Below are 7288 nucleotides of genomic sequence, written 5' to 3' on the forward strand. Positions count from 1 at the left end.
ATGTAACATGCATCCTACCATTATTCTGCACCATGCTGAACGATCAAATCTCCATTTTGGCCTGTTCCAGCCCATTCTGGATGGGCTTTGGCTGAGAAGTGGTTAATCAAAACACAATATTGGCATGGTTTGGGCCTAAAGTATTGTTCTCGTGTGTCTCCAGCACATCCACTGCTCTTTAGCATCCATCTCATTTCTTAAGGCCCCGTTCCAGGCGATTCTGGTCCAGCTTTTACACCATCTCCCTCCAAAGATCTAAGCATGGGAGCTCTTTTGCCAGGAGCAGCCTACAGAAGCCAATCTGTTGTTATTGCCAGGCTGATGATGATGGGCCTGTCAGTTTGATGCCTATTATTTGTGTCCTGTTGTTGCTCTTAAAGCCAGGTTAACTCATATTTTAATACTAATAAAGGAGAACAAGAGCCAGCTGTGACCAGAATTGTGCACCTGCTTTAAAAAAAAACCACCGGCCAGATCAAAAACGGATCAATTAGCGACTCAGCTCATGCTTCTCTTTAGCAGCAAGTTGGTTTGGCAATATTTTTTATTTTCAATAGCAGGTTTTCTGAAGAGGCAGGAGACAGCTGTGCTCAAAGCCGTATCTCTAGAATTAAAAAAAAAAAATCTAACAAGAGGGTAAAAGATTACCTTTCTCCCATCCAAATTTTTGTTGGAAAGTGGTGTGATTTCTGTAGCAAGTCATAAGAAAACATAAAAGCATGCTGAGCAGTGTGTCTCCAGGCTTAAGAAACTTGAGTTATCAGCCTGAAAGCACAGTGGTGGGGGCTGTACTCTTAACAGTAGATTTTCTCGCAGATAGAAAACGCAGGCCCTGATTCTGAGAAGCACGTGCATCAGAAACTACTTCTGCACCTGGGTTCCAAATGCAAGTTGTAATGAGCTTGGAGACTGGAAGGGGACGGGAACCCTCCTGTGGGCCCCCTTAACATGGGATAGGCAGAACATGCAAAGGGAGAATTTGAGAGGCACTTGAATTCTCTGGTTTCTTGGGATGGTCTATGCACAGGTGAGAAGGGGCTGCTCTTTGTGTTCCAGTCTTGTTCTTCGACAAATGCTCAAACACCCCACCCTCTAGAAATGGTCCTCGGAGAATACTGTACTGGGAAACTTTGGGGGGAAAAGATAGAACAAGCCAGGATCCCAAGAAAACTTTGTAGTGAGTTTTGTGTACCCACAGGGACTTTGGACTTCCATTTCTCAGAAGCCCTTGGGAAAACTAAAGCAGAGGCTATCAACACCAGCTGACGGTGTTCCATAAAAGGTCTGCACCTGTGCCACAGGAGTTGGGAGCACAGCGGTTGAAAATTGAGGAAAAGATTTCCCAGATTCTGTGGCTCTGTTTCTAGAGCAACTGTGTGTACTTATGAATTGTCTTTCCAGAGCCAGTGGAGGAAAAGGGACAGACAGTTTGTTACTACAGACAGTTGCCCTAGAAACAGAGCCGCAGAACCCGGAAGAGTCTCCTGGACATCACAAGAGGTGAAGACCAAAGAGGTCAATGTGCCATGAGCAGAAAACTGTTGAAAATCATTGACTTGAAGTAATGTTTTCCATCCTTGCCATTGCCTGTGTCCAGGCCTGAGAACATGTACAATATTAACAGTCCTCCCTGGATTAGAACTATTATGCCTAGGTTTCCCCACACATTATACGAGTTTTCGTAGTTCTCATAGTTTTGTAGAATTTTCCCCTTCATAAATCAGAGTGCAACCATAACTTACCTCTCTGCTGGTGCAGGAGCCGCTCTGCCAGCTGAGGGTGTCATGAACATGCCATCAAGCATGTTCACGCTACCCAGAGAGCAAGTAGCTCCAGGGGAGAGGCTCGCACAGCCTCACTGATGCTGCGTCCACAACAGTGGCCGTGGGGGAGGTAAGGAATCACGCAGCAGAAGGGCAGGCTGGTTTGGAGGTGGGGACATTTCTGGGTTGGGGAGAGTAGAACAGGGGATGGATCAGGCCCAGGAAGGGGGCAGGATCTGTAGAACAAGCCTTCACCATATCCTAAACCCCCTCCCAGTCCCCCCAGTTTGCACAGGGCTGCTTGGACTTGCACTTGCTATTTAGCAGGCCCAGACAGCAACTGTTATCCTGCACATGCCCGATCTTGTCTGATCTCGGAAGCTAAGCAGGGTCAGACCTGGTTAGTACTTGGATGGGAGACCGCATGGGAATACCGGGTGCTGTAGGCTTATACCATGATCTCGGAAGCTAAGCAGGGTCAGGCCTGGTTAGTACTTGGATGGGAGACCGCATGGGAATACTGGGTGCTGTAGGCTTATACCATGATCTCGGAAGCTAAGCAGGGTCAGGCCTGGTTAGTACTTGGATGGGAGACCGCCTGGGAATACCAGGTGCTGTAGGCTTATACCATAGTCTTTCGAGACTGAAGGTTGCCAACCAGGGCAGGCTGGGGCGATATTCAGCGTAAGGGGAAAAATATTCACTGGAGATCTCCAGTCTGCTACAAAGCTGTGCTGGATACAACGGAGGCCATTCAGGTGGCCCCACTGCGCCAGCACAGTTTAGCACTGGGCTGGCAGTTTACTTCAGAACCGTTGCCACCTGTCCATACCTTACGTTACAGGCTGAACACCATTACCTGCAGCAGATTTTCCACGACAGCCACAGAATTCCTTCTAGCCAATGCTTAAAGGCAGCCTGGCACCTTTTCACAAGATTCACACAAAAAGCACGATATCAGCATTAAACAACAGAGTGTATCTTACAGAAGAATCTCTGAAGCCATATGATGTTTGGAATTCAAACATTTCCAAACACAGGTGTGGGGATATTGCTTAAGCCGACAGGCGTCTGTTCTTTCAGTACCTCCTTAATGCTGTTTGAAGTGAATCTGGTGGTTACAGATTTTTTTCCCCTAAATGGTTGTCTAGACTGAATGCAGTTTATTTGTTTTACAAAACAGATCACTGCAGTCTCTTTTGCAGACTGCACCAGACCAGTGTTTCTCAACATTTGCCCTCCACTCTGCCACTTCACACGGTCCACCTATTCAAAGTACCACCAAAAGTAACTGGAGATGACATCATCACCGGTTACTTCTGGGTTGGGAGACTAGGTGAGACATGACAAACACCAGTTGGTTGGCAACCTTCAGTCTCGAAAGACTATGGTATAAGCCTACAGCACCCGCTATTCCCTGGCGGTCTCCCATCCAAGTACTAAACAGGCCTGACCCTGATTAGCTTTTGAGATCAGACAAGATCAGGCATGTGGCTCAGTTTGAAAGGGAGGGGGTTTTTTTTGCGCAGAAAAGCATGCTTTGGAGCTCTGCCCTCTGAGCAAAGCCTCCTACCTCTGTTTGTTGTGTCGCATTCTTGGTATTGCTGCTGTTCAGGGAACCCCCAGTCTCCAATGAACCTCTGGCCCTCCGGAGATTTGTTGGAGCCTGCACTGGCCCGACGCAACTGCTCTCAGCATGAGGGCGACTGTTTGACCTCTCACATGAGTTGTGGGATGAGGGCTCCCTCCACTGCTTGTTGTTTCACGTCTGTGATGCAGTAGCGGCGGCAAAGGAAAGGCCAGCCTTGCTTTGTGCAAGGCCTTTTATAGGCCTTGAGCTATTGCAAGACCTTCATTCAGTCATATAAGTTCATCTTTCATATATTCATTTATGTAAACTTATATAAATTTATTCAAATTTTAAATGTAAATTAATTCTTTTCTTCCTCGGCCCCTGACAGTGTCAGAGAGATGAAGTGGCCCTCCTGCCACAAACTTTGGACACCCCTGCACTAGACAAATGTCGCCAAATAAACTTGAATGTTGTTGGTGCTGCTGGTTGGAGGGGCGGCTGCCCCCGGGACAACCAATATTGGAACACTGCAAGAGGTTGCTGCTGGAGTTTATTGCCTGAGGATAAGTTTTTTTTGCTTTAACAACACTTGCCCTTTGTGTCCAAAATTGCTTCCTTCTGGAGGGAATAATCTGTCTCTTTTAATCTGTCTCTTTAACAGTCTGCGGCTTTCAATTATTTTGTAATAGAGCCAATATGGCTATATACTTACAGAAAAAAAATATATATATATACCCTGCCTTCCTCCTCCTCTGTGTGATTGGGTTCCCAAGGCAGCTTATAAAAATTCATAAAATGACAATAAAATAGCCATACCATCAGTGGTGACCCTGAGCAATGTTATGCCCAGGGCAATGACTGCAAAGCAAGCCCTTCCCGGCTGGTACCTGCCCCCAAAACCGCCCCCCCCCCGTTGCTTACCTGGGTGCTCTGGAGTCTCACACAGCATCCCAGAGCTCTGGAGCCTCACACAGCATCCCTCTGAAGGACCCTTAAGCAGTACTTCTGGAAAACGGTAAGTACTGTTTAAAGGGCCCTCTGGAGTCACAGAAGGTTTTCTGAGTGCTCTGGGATACTGCACAATGCCTTGCTGCCCAGTACCATGTGGCTCCCTGGCTTTAACAGCAGGGATGCCACTGCATACCATAATGCAGTAAAACAAGCCAACACAGAATGACAAAACAAGCCGTACAAGACAGTGCCAAGAGCAATCACAGTCAGCATTCAAAAACCCTATAAAAATAACTAGCAACAGCACAACCCAAGAAATACAAACAAAACGCAAATCAGCAGGCTAGAGAGAGAGAAAGCAAAATGAGACAGGAAAAGTTTTAGCCCCCTCTGGAAGGCTAACAGGGAGGTCATAGTTCTCAGAACAAGTGGGACAGAACTGCACAATAACAGCACTGCCACAGACAAGGCCCTACTCCATGTGGCCACCAGTCTAGCCAATATGGCCAGGTCAGGAGATGAGATGCCACCACTTGCTCAATCGCCCTGTCCAGAATTAGGAAATTTGAGGCTCGCTGGTAATTATCCAGGGCGGGTTTCTTCGGAAGGGGGTGAACCAGAGCCAGCTTACGTATAGCTGACAACTCCCTCTCTGTCAGAGCCCTCACAAGGTAGATCTGATAAGCCAAGCTGAGCAAGGGTCAAGGTCAAGCCCCAAAGGAAGCTCCCCACATCTTCAGGTGCAAAGAATCCAATAAAGCCAGTGAAAGAATCCAGTAGAAAAGAACCAGCTGTTGCCCCAGGATTCCTAACTGGATAGAGCAGATCAGGGCATTTGAGTCAAATCTGCTTCAGTCAGGCTTTGGCAACAAATGGTTTGCAGAGCTCCATTTCATAGGAGCTGAGGCTTCCTGTATCAGTTCTGTCCCTGCTGGTGGTCATCAAAGAGAGCGGAACCACTTGCCCACAACTTGCTTTCCCTTGTGTCCTCTGCGTATCTGAACGCCATCTGTCATGAAAGGGTGAGTTGGAATAGCAGCCCAGAATGCTTTCTGAAACATTGGCAATGACTTTGTACAGCAGAGCAAAACGATGGCTTCAGCAAGGAGGTGAGATCTTCCCATTGTAATATTCTGAGAAATAAATGTCTCTATGAACTTCAGGGATCATAAACCCGACATCGCTTGAAAAATAAGTGCTTTCGAGTGTGAGCGTAAACACTACATTCTGTTGCTTCACACTGTTCTCAGAGTGCACTGGTTTTAACCTCACTTTCAGGGACGACATCAAATGAGCTTTGTGTTAGTGAAGATTCAAGGAATTTGATGGACGTGTAGGGAGAAGTAGACTTCACCCCAGGCATTAGGAAATGTAGGATGAAAGAGAGGCACCTGTCAAGTATTCTCTATATATGGAACCATATACATGGAATGGAATTAATGCTGCTTCTTATTTAATCACTGTTTTTAATCTAATTGTGACTGAGTGCTGTTAATATACATATAATCCTATATACATCTGTTAATGGAGGAACCCTAAACCCCCTTATAAACACTGTGGATGGTTGAGTTGCAATGGAGAATTGTTATGAGGCATGTTGATCTGAAAAGGTTTTAATGGATAGGTTGTTGCCCTGATCTAGGAGGAAAGATCTACATGTTGAAGGAGTTTTCCATGCACATGTTGCCCATGGGGGTGCACATCTTGATGCACGTCTATACCCATATTTCAATGCCCTATTAAACTGCATCTTCTGGTGCAAATGGGGATCCTAGTTATTTTGTATGCCTGGGATTACAGTTTGATCAGAGAACTGCTTTTTGAATGGATAGACTTTTGGTTTAATGTGTATATAAAATTGCCTGTAATAGGTCTGAAAATGGAGCTCACTCTAGCAGTTGGCTTGATCCAAGATTCACAAGGGCATTTTCAACTCTCTCTCTTCAGTGATGGGCCTTTGTCCCAGAGGCTATAAAGAATAATCAAGAAGAATGTGCCTTTGGTACAGAGCATCCATTCCATCTTCTTTGTGTTCCAGCCAATGCTTGGCACTTCAAAGTCCTATTGATTACAGTGAAGATGGAAGCCTCTGCTTAACTCCCACTGAAACCAAAAAGATTTTCATGGATGCGATGTTTGTTAGATTACTGGGTTGGCATCCTTCAGTCTCGGAAGACTATGGTATCGTGCTCTGAATGGTGGTTCTGGAACAGAGTGTCCTCTCCAGTGCGCAAAGCCTGGGTAATGTAGATATGGAAGATAGACTGTTACCCATGCAGCAAATCCTCCCTCTCCACATCGCTGAAATAGTCCAACGGAAAGGCAGAAGCCAGTACAGTTGGTTCCAGCGGCGTTGCAGGAGTTGCCAGAGCGTGACTGTGTTCAGCCATGAACTGCCTCAGGGACTCCCAGATTTTACCTTGAGGTTGTCTCCTGAAGCCTTTTCCATAACTGGATGTAGCCACAAGGCAGTGGAGGTTTGGGATCAGAGTTTTCCTTCTCTCAGATGAGCTGCCTTCCCAGGCTATTGAGTCCCATCTACCCGGTGGCTGTTTAGTCACCTCTTACGACAAGTACAGCCAAACCGAGGGCCTATTCTTGTCCCCAGTCCCCAGGGGAACGTTAGATTACATTCTTTAAAAATTGTACTGATCACTCACTCTACTCATACTTACTCAGAAATCAATTCCACTGAGTTCAATGGGGTTGCTTACTTCCAAGCAAGTGTGCATAGATTTGCACCCTTAGAGCATTAAGCAGAACCAGAGACTAGAGCATGTTACACCATGGCGTATACAGCCTGTACACTGTGGGTTGAGCTCATTCATCAAACTGCACAGAGAGTGCTTTGAGTGAACCAACTGTGATGGGCTTACTTACTTGTATGAGGGATGGATCACACTCGCACATGTGATCCTTGCATTATTATTTTTGTAATGGACCAATTTCAGAGGCAGGAGATATTCATGTGCAAATGCTCCTGCATAAGGCTTGGTTCATC

General features: G+C 46.3%; 1 pseudogene; it reads left to right on the forward strand.

Moving 5' to 3' along the window:
- The first annotated feature begins 2095 nt into the window (after nt 1-2095).
- Nucleotides 2096-2212, forward strand: LOC136658196 (5S ribosomal RNA; annotated as a pseudogene).
- Nucleotides 2213-7288: the final 5076 nt, after the last annotated feature.

The sequence above is a fragment of the Tiliqua scincoides genome, chromosome 7 (genome assembly GCF_035046505.1).
Source record: "Tiliqua scincoides isolate rTilSci1 chromosome 7, rTilSci1.hap2, whole genome shotgun sequence".
NCBI classification, from domain to species: domain Eukaryota; kingdom Metazoa; phylum Chordata; class Lepidosauria; order Squamata; family Scincidae; genus Tiliqua; species Tiliqua scincoides.